At 42.5% G+C, this 20,134-nt stretch overlaps 1 protein-coding gene, 1 long non-coding RNA gene and 1 pseudogene across 4 annotated transcripts in view; 1 reads left to right on the forward strand and 2 right to left on the reverse strand.

The window, feature by feature from the left end:
* Positions 1-15,904, reverse strand: part of CaMKI (Calcium/calmodulin-dependent protein kinase I) — a 407,212-nt gene extending 391,308 nt beyond the window's left edge. Inside the window, exon 1 of one of the 3 annotated variants that reach the window (XM_070112309.1) lies at positions 15,492-15,904. The gene's annotated coding sequence lies outside the window, so the exon portion shown is untranslated. The remainder of the gene's footprint in view (positions 1-15,491) is intronic. The other 2 variants (XM_070112308.1, XM_070112305.1) reach the window with 2 other exon arrangements.
* Positions 239-11,106, reverse strand: LOC106625047 (uncharacterized). The gene is made up of 2 exons (XR_011397318.1): positions 3,935-11,106; positions 239-3,783 (listed from the first exon to the last, which is right to left on the reverse strand). It is a non-coding gene; the product is annotated as an uncharacterized lncRNA (long non-coding RNA).
* Positions 15,905-18,142: 2,238 nt separating the features above from the next.
* LOC138858177 (uncharacterized) lies at positions 18,143-19,324 on the forward strand (annotated as a pseudogene).
* Positions 19,325-20,134: the final 810 nt, after the last annotated feature.

Genomic DNA, 20,134 nt, shown 5'->3' on the forward strand with positions numbered 1-20,134 from the left:
ATTTCACGAATATACCTCAGAGTTTTACCGGTATTTTCGGCATAAAGTTAGCTATAGGCACTGAAGTCCAAATGTGCTATGTCCGGAGACTTGAAAAACTAAGTTTCGAATTCGACTATTTTCGGAAGTAAAATGGCATACCAAAAAAATAACTTATACAGGGATATGATTTGACTTTGAAGTGTCTTATCTCCTAAACTATCAAAACTGTTGAGTTGCATCCAAAAGTGAGAAAAAATTATTAATTCTCATAATCAGTTTAAATATATTTTTAAAAACTCAGTTTTCTTGGTTGAGTGGGTCTTATAATTAATAATAACAAAACTTCAACTAAGGACGAGCAAGGTAGCAGGTCGAAACTGACGTGGACGGTTCCTTGGGAGGGACACCTTCGCCTAGTGGGACGAAATCGTCTTCTGTAAAGGGTGTGGACAATTCCGGAGGTGCCTGGCTTACTGTCACTAGGGACGGTGTTCGACGGTGCCATCAAGAAATATGCAGACAATTCGAAGCGCGCTGTTCCAACTTTTATGTGCTGCGTAGGTTATGACCGCAGCTGTCCTTCCACGAGGGGCTGCCGGCTAGTGACTTAAGGATCTTATTGCAAACGTAGCACCCACTATTTTGGAGTTGTTTACTGTCGGAACTTTAACATCACCGACAAAAATGTTGAGATCTAATCTGTACTCCTTCGCCCAATTGGTTGTTGTTGTTGTGAAATAAGCGGAGAAAAGTTTTAGGCCTCTTGCAGCAAAGAAGTGATAAAGGCTAACGGGTTTATGCCTTCTAGATGAAGGGATTTTGTTTTATAGATGACACCTTGAACCTCTTCGATCGACGAAAGCAAGCTGTCCGTCCAAGGGTGCAATATACATGTCAGTACGGGTCAAAGCAAGCATGTCCATCGAATTGGATTTCAACTCGTTCGTCATGTCTCCTCGAAATAAGACAGGGATTTCGCAGTAGTTCATAAGTTGCTTTCACCGGCGGAGAGACTTTAGATGCACAACCTATTTCGTCCGCTTATCCTGATCCGTAGAAATAAAATCGGCGGCTTTTCGATCGAAATAATAATGCGCTGATGCGAGGGATAACATAGGTTGTTTAAATTTGATTGTCGTCGAGGTCATCTAACGGGAGGCCAAGCTGTTTCGACGGGGTCAGACCATAGGGAAAAGGGTGTTAGATGAGTTGGGTTTGTTGGGCAAGCAAAGACGTGGTTAGTATCATGCGGAGACTCATTGCACGCAAGACATATGTTTGGAATATCGGGGTATATTCTGGATAAGTTGGAGCTTAACTTGTTGCAATATCCAGAACGAAGTTGCGCGAGGGCCACTCTGGTTTCGCGAGGCAACGGTGTTGATGGCTCCACTGTGAATGGCGGTCAGTACTTGTCTGTAGTTCGTTGCGTTCGAAGTCCGGTCGACGTAATCAAGGAATGACCTCTTGATGTTCCTGGGAGGCGGTTCCGCTTCAAGCAGACAAATGCAGGGGTGATTACTGCGATAACATATCAGCAGAAACTGCTTGGAGAGCAGCTCGTTATGTTCCTCAACCGGAAGCATAAGGGCCTCACTGTGCACTGCATTGCACTACATTCAGGCGACCATATTGGTGATACATAGTTTAGGACCGGTCGGCCGATAGCCTTGTATGTTGCCAACAACGTTTCTTTGTCTTTTCCCCAAGAGCTGCCGGCAAGCGATTTGAGGTTTTTGTTGCGGCTCTGTACTTCGCAGTCATCGCGGTCGTATGAGGGGTAAAGGAGCAGAATGTTGTTGTTGTTCTAGCAACAGAATTCTGCCGAGTTAACAGTCCTAGGCCGGAATAAATCCGGGTCCTTTCCGGTTACGTAGACCCGCCTGTCGTGGGAACGGACTGCCTAATGTAACGCCTAAAATTTTAGGGTTATTGACTGTCGGAATTTTTGTGCCATCGACTGAAATGTTCAGATCCAGTCTGTAAAATGGTTGCTGTGGATTTAGTGAGGGAGAGTGTCAGACTCCTTGCAGAGAAGAAGGGAGAAGGCCGGAGAGATAACTGTTTACTTTCGAACACATGCCATCGATTCCATTGCCCGACAGCTTTGCTGTGCACTTTGTGAAAGCCATGCTGATGGTCCGCTAGACTCAGGTGGTGAGTGAATGTCGGAAGTAGCAAAGCCTCAAGTGTCCTCACTACTGGGTAAAGGAAATTTATCGGGCGATAAGACTCCCCTTCGTTGGCGGGTTTCCCAGGTTTCAGTAATGGGACCACTCTTCCGACTTTCCACACATCGGATATTTGAAGAGTGGTCATCGACACGTTGAGGACTCTGGTGAGATAGCTTACTGTCGTCGAGCCTAGGTGTTTTAGCATTAGCATGCTTATTCCGTCAGGGCCAATGGATTTGGACGATTTGGCCTTGTTGATGGCACTCTGGACAGCCACCGGTGAAAGTTAGTGGTGCGCGGTCTTTTGGCATTTTGTGCAGGAGTCGGGTAACACATCGTTTGGTCTTGTCTGCCGAAGAGTGCAGTGTAAATTGCCGGCTAAAATAGCTCGCGCACTTCTTCGGGTCCGAGGAGGCATGGCCATCGAATTGAATTTCAGCCCGGTCGTCATGTTTCCTCGGATTAGACAGGGCCTTGACAGTTGTCCAAAACTTACTTACACCAGTGAAGAAGTTGCAGGACTTCAGGTGCTCTATCCATTTTGTCCGCTTATGATGGTTTACCATTTGCCGAATCTCTAAATTGAGATCCCTTATTCCGGGATCACAGTGATCGGTATGGCGTAAGGTGTCACGCTCGTTTGCTAGTAGAGCTGCTTCGGCTGGGAAATTAAGGCGGAGTTCCGCGATTCTTCCAGCCGGTATGAAGCGAGCAGTAGCAGCAGCGATCACCTTGCGAAAATGACGCTCGCCCGCGATGACGTCCGTATGAATGGGTAGTGCGTTGAAGGTGCTCTCAGTAAATTCTGTGAAGCCGACCCAGTTAGCTATGTTAAAGTTAATGAAGGTGCGGTTGTCCACAGAAATAAAGTCTGTAGGTTTTTCGATCAAGATAATTATAGGCAAATGTTCTGATGCGAGTCTTAGCATAGGTCGCCAGGTTATGCTATTTATCAGATCACTGCTAGCGATGGTAATATCAGGCGAGCTATTACAGGTGCCCATAATTCTGGTCATTCGAATCGAATCGTCATTCGGTTCCGCCAGCTCCCTTTCCCTACGAAGGTTTGACAGGAAGGAGTGCCAAAGATCATGGTGCGCACCCTAGCACCAAAAGGTTTTCACCACGAAGCAGCGCACCTATGTTCGATTGATATCCTGTTGGGCAACATGTACCTGAGGGGATGTATTGTATATATCGAATATTCCGAGCTCGACATCGTTTGACCAGATAGCTTTGCCTCGACATTCTTGGTTGTTGTTGCTGTTGTTGTAGCGACAGATATATATCAAATCTTTCGAGCTCGACATCGTTTGACCAGATAGCTTTGCCTAGACATTCTAGGTTGTTGTTGCTGTTGTTACAGCGGCAGAATTCTGCTGAGTTGACAGAACTCGGCCGGACAAAAAGCCGGCTCGGTTCCAGTTATGTAGACCCGACTGTTGTGGGAGCAGGTAGGTGGTTATTGTTCTAGGTAGGTAGTACCCTTCGGTCGATAGTGTACAGGTTGTTGCTGCTGCAGTACCCGTGGAGGGGGTGAAATAACAAAATAATACTGCACCGGTTTGAACTCACTATTCTATACTCCCTATCCTTGCCCCCGGCGCATATCACTCAAGTACATTCCCTTAATTTACTGCCAAATTGTAGTGGGGGAAGAATTTCCCTACATTAGGCATTCTTCTAATCTTTCGGAGTACATGCCTGTGGTGGGGGAAAAGATCAGTCTGAATAACATGTGGAGTATAGATACTCCTCATCTACGAGACTTAGAGGACATAAGTGTGCACCACAGGCTAGCACCTCTCACACCGAAGATGGAAGCGTGCGACAACAAAGAGCTACCACCTCCTAATTCAGGGTGTTATGCCACTCCCGTGCCGATTGGATGATTTGCAGCCAGGAGGTAAATTCCGCTGTAGTCAAACGTAGTCTTCCCAACACCGGGCCGCATTGGGAATTAACGGTGGCCTTACCGCATCATGGGCCTCTGGCGCGGCGGACTTTGTGTTCCCCTGAACAAATGCTGACCCTACAGCGTGCCTTGTCGAGCCTTAAGTCGTACGAACAAGATGAAACAACCTAACACAACAACAACCTAAAACAACAACAACAATAACAACCATCGAATCAAGGCAACAAAAACGGTGACAAGACAAGCACCAGCGCAGGAAAGGGGGACTCAGGGACTAAACGAAAGTTCAGCTTCCTCTTCCGCTCTTTCGCCAGAAAAGCGAGCGCTGTTCGAGGAGCATGCGAGAGATGATGACGACGACATGCCCTCGTGCAGCGGCGCTCAGCAGGAGAGTGACTGCGACCGGTGCTGATTAAGCGAACCCCATCGAGGCTCCCTCGAGCAGGATTAACTGCTCGGATTCGGGTTAGTCACAAAGGGTATCGACCGAGGGAGCTCGCAAAAATAAACGGAAGAGGGGAGGCAGACTAGCCCCTCTACCACCAGCTGGGAGTCCTGGCGGCCAGGATGATCCCAGGAGAAGAGGCATGAGCGGTGCCAGCCTCAAACGGTACCTGAGGCACCTCAAAAACGGAAGAATTTTGGAGGAAGCAGAAAAGTTGGCGCATAACAGGGTGAGAGGAAACAGTGCCTCCCCTGCCTCGGAGAAGCGGAAGGGTGGCAATACCGCGTCTAGAAACAAACGGAGCAGCGGAGATCGAAGCCAACGCCCGGTTAACGCAACTCAGGCCGCGAGGCGGGGTTGCGAAAGGGCAACGACTTCAACAACCACCCAAACCGCGAAGCGCAAGAGTGGGCAGCCGACGCCAGAGGAGCCGCCTAACACAAAGCGACAGAGAGGCAATAATGCGCAGATGACCGGAGGCAACCACTCCGCCCCGAACCCTCCCCGAGCGGTAAACTGACTGCGCAGATATGCGGATGCCCTTAAAGGCATTTGTATAGCTGTGCTGCCTCTGAACTACCCGGCGGCGACGCTGGGGTCGGAGGAGCTCACCGTGCTCCAAGACCTACTCATGGAGGAGGTATTCAGAGGGTCTGGATACAAAGCCTAGTTCCATAATGTATATTTCAAGGGAGGCATGCTGCAGGTTGCCTGCAAGGACGAGAAGTCAGCAAGCTGGCTGAGGGAGATCGCTCCCAAGCTGGCAGGCTGGAATGGCCCCGTCCTCTGTGCAAAGAAGGGAGACGACATACCGCCCATGCATAGCATGACGGTGTCCCTTCCCAGGTGCGCAGGCAAGCCGGACGAGTTTGCTCTCGCTCTGATTGAAAATCAGAACGAGGGGCTTAGTATATCGGCCTGGCGAGTAGTCACTAGCAATGTCGAGGATTCCGGGTGGAGTCTCAATCTGCATGGATGATGAGTCCTACACATTAGTCAGGAGGCAAAGCTTCCGCCTGAACTATAGACTCAGCTCGGTTCTCATGAGGCCGTACAAACCAAAGACGACCACCGAAATCGTCGGAGCAGGAGGCAACTGCCGAGACCACGGTGAAGGTCTCCACTGAGAAGGCTAGCGAACAAGGGGAGGGGGTGCTTTTCTCCATGCAAGAGCTTCTCGAGGGACTCAAGGACCTAGCGGGTGGCAACGCGGTGGGCGGCGAAGATGAGGACCAGCCCCTCGTAGATCCGATCCTGTAGTGGGTCCACATACGGAAGTTGCCCAGGTGAACCTGCACCACGCGGCGTCGGCTTCGGCTGTCATCGTGAGCAGGTTCACAGCGGATGGTCTGGGTATACTACTGATCCAGGAGCCCTGGATATACAAAGAAGAGGTAGAGGCCTCAAAATGGAGTCAAATAAGGTAATCTGGGATCTATATAGTGAGAAACCTAGAACCTGTATAGTAGTCAGGAACGATATTGATTTACTTTGCTTTTCGGAGTTCTTAACACAAGACCTGGTCCCTGTGCAGGATAAAAGCAACGAAGGAGCAGACTTCGTCCTGGCAGCGGCCTACTTTCCGGGGGACGCACAGATAGCACTCCAGAGGCTGTCAGTAAACTGGTGGATGACTGCAGGAGGAATAACATGCCCCTCGTTCTAGGATGCGACGCCAAGGTAGGTGCTTGACATCACTCTTGGTAACGAACTTACGTCGGGGCTGATCGGGCAATGGAGGGTGTCATCAGAACCCTCCATGTCAGATCATCGTATCATAAGATTTAAACTAGGGATAGAGGTCAAACAACTCCCTCCCAGGCGTATCCCCAGAAACACGGACTGGGCCACTTTTAGGGATACGCTTGAAATAAATGTAAATGGGAGGGGGCAGCTGGACGGCAGTGCCACTGCTTCTAGAATGGAGAGCAGATTGTCTGCGCTAAACCAGTCCAGTATAGAGGCACATAACGGCAGCTGCCCTCTAAAGACGACCACCAAGAACCGAGGTTGTTCCTGGTGGTCAAGTAGGCTTTCAGAACTACGAAAAACGGTACGTTAGCTATTTAACAAAGCCAAGCGTACCGGAAACTGGGAGAATTACAAGTACAGCCTAACTGCTTACAACAAGGATATTCGGTCAGCAAAACAAAAGAGCTTCAGAAAGTTCTGTGAAAGCGTCTTCTCGACGCCAGAAGCTGCAAGGCTGCATAAGGCTCTGGCCAGAGGCAAGACGGACACAGTACTAGCAGTTAAACGATCGGATGGGACCTATACGTCTGGCGCAGAGGATAAGCCACGGCTGTTCTACTAGCGCACTTCCCGGAGGCAATTCGAGAGGACCAAAATCGACCTATGGTCGAACGAAAGCCATCACGCTTAGATTGGACAGTCGCAAAACAGCTCTTCACAGCGGACTCTATCAAGTGGGCTGTAGCCTCCTTCGAAAAATATAAGTCCCCGGGTGCGGATGGCATCCTTCCAGCATTTCTGCAACAGGGGTAGCAGGTCCTACTGCCCCACCTTGTTCGTCTGGTAGAAAGGAAAGACTACTCGTTGGCAAAATCCTTCAGGCCAATTAGTCTAACTTCCTTCCTACTTAAGAGTATGGAAAAGATCATTGATCATGATATAAGATCGAAGGTACTGAGGACTGCAACGCTACATGCAAAGCAACATGCTTACAGAGCAGGCCGGTCAACCAATACTGCTCTGTATCAGCTAACCTCAGAGATCCGAAGTTCGGTGAGAGGGGGTGAGATGTTCTTATGCGCCTTCCTAGACATCGAAGGGGCTTTTGACAATACATCTCACGAAAGCGTGTCAAGAGCACTAGAGAAAAGGAATGTGGCAGCACCGGTACTCAGATGGATTAAAGCCGTACTGCGCACCAGGATAGCGGAAACCACAGTAAGCGATACCAGAATTCGTCTTGGCACAACAAGGGGCTGTCCACAGGGTGGAGTGCTATCCCCCCTACTTTGAAGCCTAGTTGTGGGCGATCTCCTGGAGCTGCTAACTAGCAATGGAATCCGCTGTCAGGGATATTTGGATAATATTGTAAGTTCGTAGACTGCGATATTGTACAAAGGGGAGTGGGGCTGGCAAAGGGGCGGTGTAGTGGGGTTGACTTAAGCATCAACCCCTCTAAAACTACAATCATACCGTTTACCAGGCGCATGTTACTGCCACGCCTCAGAAACCTATCCGTAGGCGGCAGGGAGCTGCAGATGGCTAGCACGGTTAAGTACCTAGGCCTCACGCTGGATTCCACTCTACGGTGAAAGCAGCATGTTGACCTGACCTTAGCCAAAACTACGAAAGCGCTCATGGTGTGCAATCGACTTGTTGGGAAATCATGGGGCTGCAACCCAAGGATTGTCAGATGGTTGTACACCATGATTGTAAGACCGATCATAACATATGGAGCGGTGGCTTGGGTTTTCAAAGCATCGCAGACTTCGGTAAGACTTCAACTATCGAAGCTGCAACGACTTGCCTGCATCTGAGCGTCGGGCGCGATGCGTACGTGTTCGACTAAAGCACTGGAAGTAATGCTGGAACTACAATTCCCACAACAGCCGGTTCTGCGGTACCGGAATTGACCCGGATTTTATCCGGCCAAGGGCTGTTATTTCGGCGATCTAACCCTGTTTGGATCGGTGAGTTTTACATTAAGTTTGTCGTCATTGGAGCAACGCCTAGCAGCAGGGTTGCTCCGTATCCTCCTGACCCGTGCTGGCATCGAGTCCAACCCGGGCCCCGAGGAATTTTACTGCTACGTTTGAGCTAGAAGGCTCCATCCAAACTCCACCTCGGTTAGGTGCAATACATGCAATGGATGGAGCCATCTTAAGACCTGCTCAGGCCTTAAGACACACAGGGAGTGGACCACGAGTTACGTGGCCCCATGCTGTCAACGCAATACTGCGACATCTGCCTCAACGGCTGTGCAACCTGCATCTTGTTCGCGCACACACAAATCGTCCAGTCGAGTGGCAAAGATAGGACCTTCACGGCCCTAAGGAGCTCACACAGACAGCATGTCTCCTAATCTGACCAACCCCATAATTATTTCGATCGAGAAACCTCCCGACTTTATTTCTGTGGACAACCGCACTTTTGTTAACTTTAACAAAGCTAACTGGGTCGGCTTCACAGAATTTACCGAGAGCACCTTCAACGCACTACCCATTCCTACGGACGTCATCGTTGGCGAGCGTCAATTCCGCAAGGTGATCGCTGCTGCTACTGCTCGCTTCATACCGTCCTGAAGAATCGCGGAACTCCGCCTTAATTTGCCAAATCGTCTAAATCCATTGGCCTTGACGGCATAATCATGCTGATGCTAAAACATCTGGGCTCGACGGGAGTAAACTACCTCACCAAGGTCCTCAACTTGTCGATGGCCACTCTTCAAATACCCGATGTGTGGAAAGTCGGAAGAGTGGTCCCACTACTGTAGCCTGGGAAACCCGCCAACAAAGGGGAGTCTTATCGCCCGATAACTCTCCTTTCCCTAGTAGTGAAGACACTTGAGGCCTTGTTACGCCCGACGTTCACTCACCATCTTAGCCTAGCAGAACATCAGCATGGCTTCCGGAAAGTGCACAGCACCACCACAGCACTTAGCGTCATAAACGCCCATGGCTTAAACCAGAAGCCACCCTGCGAGAGGACGATCCTCGTAGCGTTGGACTTGTCGAAGCCTTCGACACAGTGAACCACACAACGCTACTTGAGGACATCGAACAATCTACGCTCCTTCCAGGGCAGAAGCGGTGGACCATGAAGTACCTGAGCGGTCTGCATTCATCCGTACTGTTTCGAAGTCAAAACTCCAAACTGAGAAGAATTAGGAGGGGTTCCGCAGGGTGGTGTCCTCTCCCCTTTACTGTTTAACTTCTACATCTCGAAACTCCCCCAACCACCAGAGGGAATTTCCGTGACCTCGTACGCTGATGACTGCACGATATTGACGTCGGGCAATGGAATCGATAGCATGTGCTCAAAAGTAATCAGCGATCTCTCCGATCTTTCTCGCTTCTTCTCTGCAATGAGTCTGACACTCTTCCCCACTAAATCCCCAGCGACCGTATTTACGAACTGAAAGAAGGAGTACAGACTAGATCTAAACATTTCAGTCGATGGTACCAAAATTCCGAACGTAAACAACCCTAAAATTTTAGGCGTTACATAAGACAGTCTTTGCTCCTTCACAGAAAAATAACAAAGAAATGATGCTGGCGACATACAAGGCAATCGGCCGGCCGGTCCTAAACTATGCGGCCCCAATTAGGTCGCCTGGATGTAGTGCTACGCAGACGAAGAAACTCCAAACCTGTCAGAACACTGCACTCCGGACTATCACGGGATGTCTCTTGATGTCCCCAATCGAACATCTCCACACTGAGGCCCGTATGCTTCCGGTTAAGGAACACAACGAACTCCTCTCCTCTACTGGGGTATTTTCGTAGAAACGAAAACGGAAGGCCCAAGAAACAGGCTGTTTCGACGGGGTCGGACCATAGGGAAAAGGGTGTTAGATGGGTGAGATGTGTTGGGCATGCAAAGAGGTGGTTAGTATCATGCGGAGCCTCATTGCACGCAGGACATATGTTTACAATGTCGGGGTCTATTCTGGATAAGTAGGAGTTTAACCTGCTACAATATACAGAACGAAGTTGCGCGAGGGTCCCTCTGGTTTCGCGAGGCAACTCGAGCTCTACGTCTGCTATGGGCGGTGGTTTGACTCCTAGTACGCCATTCACTGAAAGGGAGTTGATGAAGGTGTTATTGGCTCCACTGTGAATGGCGGTCAGTGCTTGTCTGTAGTTCGTTGCATCCGGTCGGCGTACTGTCTGATGTCGACGGAATCAAGGAATGACCTATTGATGTTCCTGGGAGGCGGTTCCGCTTCAAGCAGACGACTGCAATGGTGATTTCTACGAAACTGCTTGGAGAAGAGCTCGTTATGTACCTTAACCGGAAGCATGAGGGCCTCACTGTGCAGGTGTTCTATGGGGGACATCAAGAGGCTTCCCGTGATAGTCCGGAGTGCAGTGTTCTGACAAGTCTGAAGCTTCTTCGTCTGCGTTGCACTACATCCAGGCGGCCATGTTGGTGATGCATAGTTTAGGACCGGCCGGCTGATTACCTTGTATTGTGCCAACAACGTTTCTTTGTTTTTTCCCCAAGAGCTGCCGGCAAGCGATGTGAGGATTTTGTTGCGGCTCTGTACTTTGGCAGTTATCGCGGTCGTGTGAGGAGTGAAAGAGCACAGACTGTCCGTTGTTACATCGACTGAAATGTTCCGGTCCAGTCTGTAATCCTTCGTCCAATTTGTGAATATGGTCGCTGTGGATTTAGTGGGGGAGAGTGTCAGACTCCTTGCAGAGAAGAAGCGAGCAGGATCGGAGAGGTAGCTGTTTACTTTTGAGCACATGCCATCGATTCCATCTAATCTAAAACACCGCTCCCTATGATCCGTCCCCGTCGAAACAGCACGTTTCCTGGGCCTACAAATAGATGAGGTAGGAAATGAAATGCTCTTTACAAAAGGTTTATTAAAGCTATTTTTGCACTATATAATATAAAATAAATGTCTAAAATGAATAAGTGAATTGTTAGTGGTTATAAAAGTGAAAAATCTAAGTGTATAATTCATTTTAAATCGATAAAATACGTACTTTAAATGGGGAAACTTTAATATACCATCCCACGCTTTCAGGGTTAGGAGGGGTATGATTGGAGAGAGGAGATTCTCCAGATCACGAATATATATAACTATTGCAGCCGGAAACGTATAGTTTTCGAGATATTTTCATTTTCACTTTATATATATATTTTAACTAAACATTTTAATTTCACACGATTTTTGTTATATTTTTGATATACCCTCTTTAACATTACTTTTTTTTGGTTAGATTTCTTATTTGCATTGGCGGCCTTCGGCCACGCTTCAACAAAATAACCCTGGCCGATCCAACACCAGGTGTTCCAAAACACAGCGTATCAATACAATGCGTTGATAAGCGCCCCAAACAATACGAGCAATTTGCAAGTATTTATTTGGATACCAGTAGCAAGCAGTGTGCCTGGGTCCACACTACCATCTTGGTATGATTCGAGGCCGACCTAAAACCTCTTCCGTTTTCGGGTACGGAACCCAGTTGCTTTTTGCAACTATATTTAAGAACTGAAAGAACAGTTAGGCTGAATTTTCAGTTCTTCCTGCATTTAGGTTTCAACCACAGCCACCACGAATCCAAGGGCTTTCTGCTCCCCGTGGTACCAGAAAGTCTCTGGTAAGACTGTGTAGTACTGCCAGTTGAGCAACCCATTACTCAATGACTGGTGACATTTGTCGCTTGAACTTCAAATGTCTTTTTGTTTGCTTTTTCATTTAAAGTCTATAATATCAGTTCAAGCTGAGTATTAAAGCACTATTTCTGACATACTATGCTGATATTACTGAGCAAGGTACATAATATCAGTCATAGTGCATATTGGCTTTAGTCGCCTCTTACGACAGGCATGCCTTACCGCGGGTAAATTCTTACCCCTACCCGCAGGGGGAGGCCGCCAGTGAAGAAAGAAGTTGGACGCGAAAGGAATAATGACCACCCCGGGGTTGGATCCGCCAGGGCTATTTTTTTGAAGCGCGGCCAAAGGCCGCCAGTTCAGAAAGAAGTTGAACACGAAAGGAATAACGACCACCCTGGTGTTGGATCGGCCAGGGGTATTTTTTTGAAGCGCGGCCGAAGGCCGCCAATGCAAATAAGAAATCTAACCCAAAAAAAGTAATGTTAAAGAGAGTATATCAAAAATATAACAAAAATTGTGTGAAATTAAAATGTTTAGTTAAAATATATATTAAAATAATTAATATAAAATAAATATGTAGAAACATTGTAGTGAAGTGTTAGTGTATAATAAGTGCATAATATAATAGAAAAAAGTTAACCATAAATCGAGAAATTGTAAAATAAAATTTGTTAAATTTTCAACTTAACATGCAAATATCTCGAAAACTATAAGTTTCCGGCGGCTATAATTATATTCGTGATCTGGAGAATCTCCTCTATCCAACCATACCCCCCTTAACTCTGAAATCGTGGGAGGGTATACTAAAGGCAATCTCTTTAAATAGATGAAATTTTCAATTTTAAACGTAAATCTCTCGAAAACTATAAGTTTCCCGATATATCTAAATTATTTTTCTTAAGGACCTGCTCTATCAGCCCATACCTTTTTTATTTCCGAAATCTTGGAATGTTAATGTCGAAAAATAAATTTAAATCATGAAATTTTTCAATTAATATTGACTTTCTACATATATTGTTCAGTTTTATACCCACTTACACTTCACCAAATTATTTTTACACTTTTATTCCATAAATAGTGCACTAATAGCTTGGCTGGGATTTGGAATAGCCTCCCCCGAATTCGGTGTTAAAATAGGTATGTACCGATAGAAAAAGTTCTCCAATTTAAGAATATAAATACGTTACCGCTGACTTAAGGTTTTTGTTCAAAAATTCAACTACTTAAAGTGTGTGTTTCTTTGATTTATAATGAATTTTACACTTCTTTTTTAACTTTTATAATGAATTTTACACTTCTTTTTTAACTTTTATAGCCAGTAAAACTTCACTAATTCGTTTCTACACATTTATTTTATATTAAGGCCGAAGGCCGCCAGCGCCAAAAAAAATTCGGAGCGAAAGAACTGGAGACACACCGGTACTGGACCATCAAGGGTTTTTTTTTCAACGCGGCCGAAGTCCTTGAATGCAGAGAAATATTCTACACGATAAACTAATAATGTTTTATTTATTTCCTGCCATTGGGGTATTATCTGTTTTTTTGATTATTTGTTAGAATGCAGCTCTTTTGTCAATGTGTGAATGAAAATAATTGAACAAAAGTTTTTTTTAAAAGATAATTAAGGTTTGGGAAAACTTTAGTATAACGTCCCACGCTTTCGGGGATAAAATGGGTATGGGCGGATAGAGGAGATCCTCCAGATCAAGAATATATATAGATATAGCCGCGGGAAACTTATAGTTTTCGAGATATTTGGGTTTAAAGTTCAAAATTTCGACTATTTAAAGTACGCATTTTTCCCATTTCGAATGAGTTATACACTTATATTTTCCACTTTTATATCCACTAACACTTCACTAATTCGTTTGTACACATGTTTTTTACATTATATAGTGCAAAAATAGTTTAATTTAATAATTAAATTATTGTTAAATTCTATTAATTCTGACAATAACAAAAGGGTTGCAAAATTTCAAATAACCAGTGTTACCTTATCGACATCTTTTGTAATTGAACTGAAAGAAATTAAAACAGATAATACCCCAAATGCAGGAATCCAAAACCTAGAGAAATAAACTATAACAAAGCATTGATGTTAAGTATTATGTTATACCATCTATGACAATAATCCTTTTTTCTTGTAGAACTTCTTTTTGCGTTGGCGGCCTTCGGCCGCGCTTCAAAAAAAATAACCCTGGTCGGTCCAACACCGGGGTGTATCAAAATATTTTTCGTGCAGAACTTCTTTTTGCGTTGGCGGCCTCGGCCGCGCTTCAAAAAAATAACCCTGGTCGGTCCAACACCGGGGTGTATCAAGGTTTTTTTTTTTTTTTTTTCCGTTCCCACGACAGTCGGGTCTACGTAACCGGAACGGACCCGGATTTATTCCGGCCAAGGACTGTCAACTCGGTAGAATTCTGCCGCTACAACAACAACAACAAGATTTTTTTCCGCAGAACTCCTTTTTGCGTTGGCGGCCGCGCTTCAAAAAAATAACCCTGGTCGATCCAACACCGGGGTGTACCAAAGTTTTTACGCGCAGAAATTCTTTTTGCGTTGTTTCCTGTATCTAGGGCACAATCTCTGTGTTTATTTTATTTTTCTTCGTTTACAAAATATATTAGTACGGCAACACTGATGTTTTGACATTCACAACCATTTTGTTATTGTCAAAATTAATAAAATTGAAGAATGATTTAAATATTGAAATAAAGCTATTTTTGCAGCATCCAATATAAAAAAAAATTGTAAAAACGAATTAGTCAAGTGTTAGTGGATATAAAAGTGAAAAATATAAGTGTATAATTCATTTTAAATCGCAAAAATAAGTACTTTAAATAGTTGAAATTTTCAACTTTAAACGTAAATATCTCGAAAACTATAAGTTTCCCGCGGCAATATCTATATATATTCTTGATCTGGAGGATCTCCTCTATCCGCCCATACCCATTTTATCCACGAAAGCGTGGGACGTTATTCTAAAGCCGACCCAAGGTTTTTCTTAGATTCGACTTATTTAAACAATAACAAAAGGGTTTTATGCAAACAAAATCATACCATACATATGTATACTGCAAACGAACAAAATCTCCTTCGGCGCTATACATATGTATGTATATATTCTTAATCTGGGGAACTTCTTCTATCCGCCCATACCTTTCTAACACCAAATGCGGAGGGTTGCTATTCTAAAGCCCAGCTGAATCATGTTCTTAAACTTTGGGGATACAGAATGCTCCATGCAGCAGAATATATTGAAAAAAATTCACTGAACACATCTTAATCTTAAATGTTTCGAAGGGTTTGTAATATCCACATGATTCAGTTAATGTACACAATTTCATCTTCTGACGAATAGGATATGTTTTTATATTAAAAATATACGTATGTATATACGTAGGTATATATTTAGTTTATATTCTATAACAAATCCCCTGAATTTTTATATCCACTTGAGTGATAGATATGATCTAATATATCACAGTATATACAAGTAGTAGTTGGCTAAGAAAGGTGAGTTTTACGATTTGAGTTGTACTTGTTTACTATAAGAACAGCAAAGCAATATGCTGAGACAAACTCAGCAGTATTGCTAGTGGTCTTTTTTCTCTCTGCCTTTTCAAATTCATTATAATTTAAAACATACCTTATATGCATCCATCATCAAAATATTTGATACATAAGGAAACTATTTTTACGGTTTCTAAATATCAATTTTAAATAATTCAGTTTTCCCACAAAACTTCACTATAACATCCAATTTTCCTGAAAAAAAGCAAACTTTTCCAACATATCACGATTTTTATAACGGCGATTATCTTTATGCTTGAAAATTCAGAGTAAATCACTATATTCCTGACGTTGTAAAATTTTTAATCTTATCCACAAATTGACGATAACGCACATGAGACTTTATGCTTAAATTGAGCGGCTCAACTATAGCTTGAAAAATCAATGCACTATGTCTCAGTTCAAACGCGAGAACTTTTATTGCTCATTTTGCTGTTCCTCATTGAATTCACATACACGGCACTTAAACGTCAACTTTAGTCCGAAAGCCTTCAGCTTTGCATTCAACTTCATATAATGACGAAAACGGATGAAAGAACGAAATCAAATCGGCGGTAAATTACCAGAAGCAACTAGATAGCGAACTCGTAGTTGCCAGAATTCTAGTAGCGAACTATTTCTAAAGATCTACTATAAAAGGGCTGCCGAATTGTAGAACACAGACAATTCTGGTTAGAGTGTTCCCGTATAAAGAGCAATTAAGATATAAGCAATAAGTTGTAAACTCGAAAACTGAGTAATATGTGTTAAGTTGTTGGAATTAGAATATATAGATAAGTGTATAGCCATTGTATTGAGACTTTCATTTAAAAATCCAGTCATCGAACTGAAGTGTGAGTTACAAGGTAGACCATTTATGGAGAAATTATATTTCTCATTGTGGCGAACACAAATACCAGAACATATTAGAATCGACGATAAACTGCCAGAAGCAACTAGACAGCGAATTCGTAGTTGCCAGTATGTTCTAGTAGCGAACTTGTCTTAAAAATTTACTATATAAGGGAGGTCGGATTGTGCAGCAGGGACAGTTCTAATTAGAATATTGTCGTTTAAAAAGTAGTTAAGCTATAAGCAATAAGTTGTTAAGTCGAATATCAAGCAATAAGTGTTAAGTTGTTGGAAATAACAGTAAAGATAAGTGTATAGCCATTAAATTGGGACTTTAATTTAACAATCCAGTGATCGAATTTAAGAGTGAGTTTCAGGTAGACGATTTATCGAGAAATCCGTTACAATATTCTCAAATTTTTGTGCGCTTCTTAAAGGTCGTACACAAATATGCTTATCATTAGCTAATTTATTAGCATTATACGGCCACTTTATTTTTATTTAACAATGTATATTTGTATTAGCACATACACAAATAAAATTAAATTATGGTAAATGTATAGTTTAAGTAACCCAACAAAGGAAGCCGCGAAAATTAAGTTTTTTTTTTTAAATTGTCTTATTTTGACGCAAAGATGAGAATTTCGTAAGCGGAAAGTGAATTAAAAAAAAATTAAATAAATAACTTGTAACAATATTAAACAATCAAAAATAAACAAACAAAAAAAGAAGAAGTCCTTTCTGCATCCTGGTCGGTCCAAAACCGTCGAATTCTTTACTGCACGCAAAAGAAACTATCGACACCCGAGACCGACCTCTGTTATTTTTTTTAAGGCGGCCGAAGACCGCCTTTGCTAGCGAAGTAATTTTTAAAATAGACTTTTTTTCTTCAATAGAAGCTAAAATCTTGAATTTTTTAAAATTATATTTCAATATGTAGCGTAAAATAATAACAAATAAGTTAATTGAAAACAGTGTGCAAAGTGTGATGAACATATATATAATATATATACTAGAGACCCGTTCCGGCTTCGCACAGTCAAGGATGACGTGATGCGAGACTCTCATTTTTGCTGATTTTTCTGTTATTTTCTTTCCCTGGTTATTAAGATAAGGAAATTTCGTACAGTTGATGTCAAAAAAGGCGGGATCCCAGAAAAAATAGCGCTATAAATAATCGACAGAATTCAGTGTGAAACAGAATTTCAGTGAACAATTTATTGTTATGATGATAAAAGTGAATTATAATAAATTTTTTGCGTACAATAAATAATAATAGTGATATATTCTAATTCAGTGTTTTGTATTTTGTAGAAAAATGCCGAAAACGCGTCGTGGGATGAGAGGGCGGACAACTTTTCAACTTTCCTTGTATGGAGAAGATAAAGACAGGTTAGTTCACAAGTTTAAAATGTTAATGGTAAATTTTTTAAATTTAGATTTTGAAACTATTAATATTGTAAGCGTATGGTATCCACTAATCTAGAAAATATTGTATTAATGATTGATATTATTAAGTTGTTAAACGTATGTATTTAATTTCATTAAAATATTGATTGTATTACTTAATGTAGGAATAATTTAAAAATTTATAATATATTTATTGTAAAAGTTTTACTAGATAAGTAGAAATTAATTGCTGCAATCAGATTTTTATTTTATTTTATATAGAAATTTCATTAAATTTATTTTGGTTGTAAGGCTTAGCACTCTTTTATTTATATTTTAATTAGATATTTGATTTGGCTCTAACGCTTGGGTGTAGGACATATTAAAAATATATATTTGTTTGCGTGCGATCGGCACTTCTCCATTCACATGAAGTTAGAAAGGAAATTAAAAAAAAAATGCGGTTCCGAAAATACATTTGCCAAATTTGTCCGAACCCAGTTTTGAAGAGGTTTTTGGTCCCGATTCAATAATCGAATTGGGTAATGAAGATTTTTTACCAGTTGTTGCGGAATCGCCCGATATCTCCAACAATTTAATGTTATTAGCATCTGTGACAAAAGAAGCCCAGGAAGAAATAGGGTTACTTGATAAAATGCATTGTAGAGATATAGGAAACCAAACAAATTTGAATTTAATATCAGGGGCGCTTAGGGAACAGAAATTGGTGGAGGAAAATTTTGAGTTAAAAAATAAACTAGAAAAAAAGGAAGGGGAAATTAGTTATCTCAAATATCAATTAGAAGATTTAGCTAGGAAATATAAAAGATTACAAAATGAGTTAAAGAAGAAAGAGGAAGGTTTTGATGTAATAGGTCACTTTTGTAGTAATTTTCCTCCACAGATAAGCGCCATTGTGCAAAATAATATTAAAAATTTTAACCGAAACCCTAACGGTCGTAGATACGACAATTATTTTTAAACACTGGCTTTAGGTGTGTACTTCCTTTCAGCTTTAGCTTATAGACACCTTAAGCCAATCCTTAGGTTTCCGGATGAGAGAACTTTGGACGAGTTTGTTTCGGAATGGTCCCGTGATCCAGGATGTAATAGTAGCAGCATTAGGTGTTTAGAGTTGAAAAGCCAGGGCTTTAGTCAGGAACAAAAATTCGTGTTGATTTGTGTGACGAAATGGCACTTAAAAGTCATATGCAATGTTTACCTAAATTTGACAAATATGTAGGAGTTGAGGATTATGACGATGAAAATCGCACAAGTAGAACAGGTAATAGTGCAATGGATCTGATGGTCCAAGGTATTGGTGGAGCGCCGTGGTCTCACCCTCTATCATATTTTATTGTCAATGGTTCCTGAAAAGGGGATGTAGCCAAAAAATATGTTTTTGAGGCCATTACCCAGTTACAAAACATAAGTCTTAATCCATGCCATTTTGTTTGTGATCAGGGATCTAATTTTCTCAATTTAGCTAGAGTCTTGGTTGTTTCAGAGGAACACCCATACAATACAAGAAATTGTCTCGAAAATTCTAAAAATAAAGTAAATTTTAAGTCTCGTCCCATAAGTTGGTCCGATACAGTGCACTTTTATAAAAAACTTTCACAAAATCCTATTCGTTGTGCACCGAAACTTTCAGATGAATATATTTTTGCCAATAATTTCAAAAAATGAGTGTCAAACTTGCAGGACAAGTTTTCAGTGACACAGTCGCTTCCGGAATGTTATCCATTTATAGTTCCGGTCGTTTAACTTGACCTTCGCCTAGTTTTTGCAATACGGCGGAATATAAGTATTTTATTTACTAATAAATTTTTTGACATGTTTAATAGTAGCAATTTTTAAGCTATTCTGCTTTTTCGGCAACGACCGAACAAATTCAGTTATTAGATGAGGCTATAAAACTTTTAAAGACAATTAGGGTTAGCGATGACACCGGGGCTGACATTACTTCCTCTTTCAACTACCTTAATGGTTGGATTCTTAATATAAATAGTTTTAAACGATTGTGGCGATTCTTGTCCCACTCAGGCCTCCAACATCTACAGACGAGACGGCTATGTCAAGACAGTCTTGTAAATTATTTTGGACAAATTAGGAGAGGCGGTGGTAGAAGTGTAAGGATAGCACCTTACATGTTCTGCAATTTATTTAGGAAATCGTGGGTATTGCGTTACGTAAATTTAGTAACGAACGGAAACCGCGAACCGATTAACAATAACGAAAGTTTTCCCCCTAATACTTCGTATCAATTAGCAGAAAGTGTGTGTAATGACCGTGTAACGCAGGACTTATTGCGGCAAGAATTTCAAGGACTTCCACGACCTGAACATTCGTTCAACAGGCTAGGGTTAGAAATTAATAATGAGGTAGATGATTCTGAGGTAGGTTTTTTAAAAGAAAATGCATTTGCATACTCTAGCGGCTACTTATATTTAAAAATATTTAAAACACACACTTGCCCCCAACCCTTACCCTACGTAG

The sequence above is a fragment of the Bactrocera oleae genome, chromosome X (genome assembly GCF_042242935.1).
Source record: "Bactrocera oleae isolate idBacOlea1 chromosome X, idBacOlea1, whole genome shotgun sequence".
Classification (NCBI taxonomy): domain Eukaryota; kingdom Metazoa; phylum Arthropoda; class Insecta; order Diptera; family Tephritidae; genus Bactrocera; species Bactrocera oleae.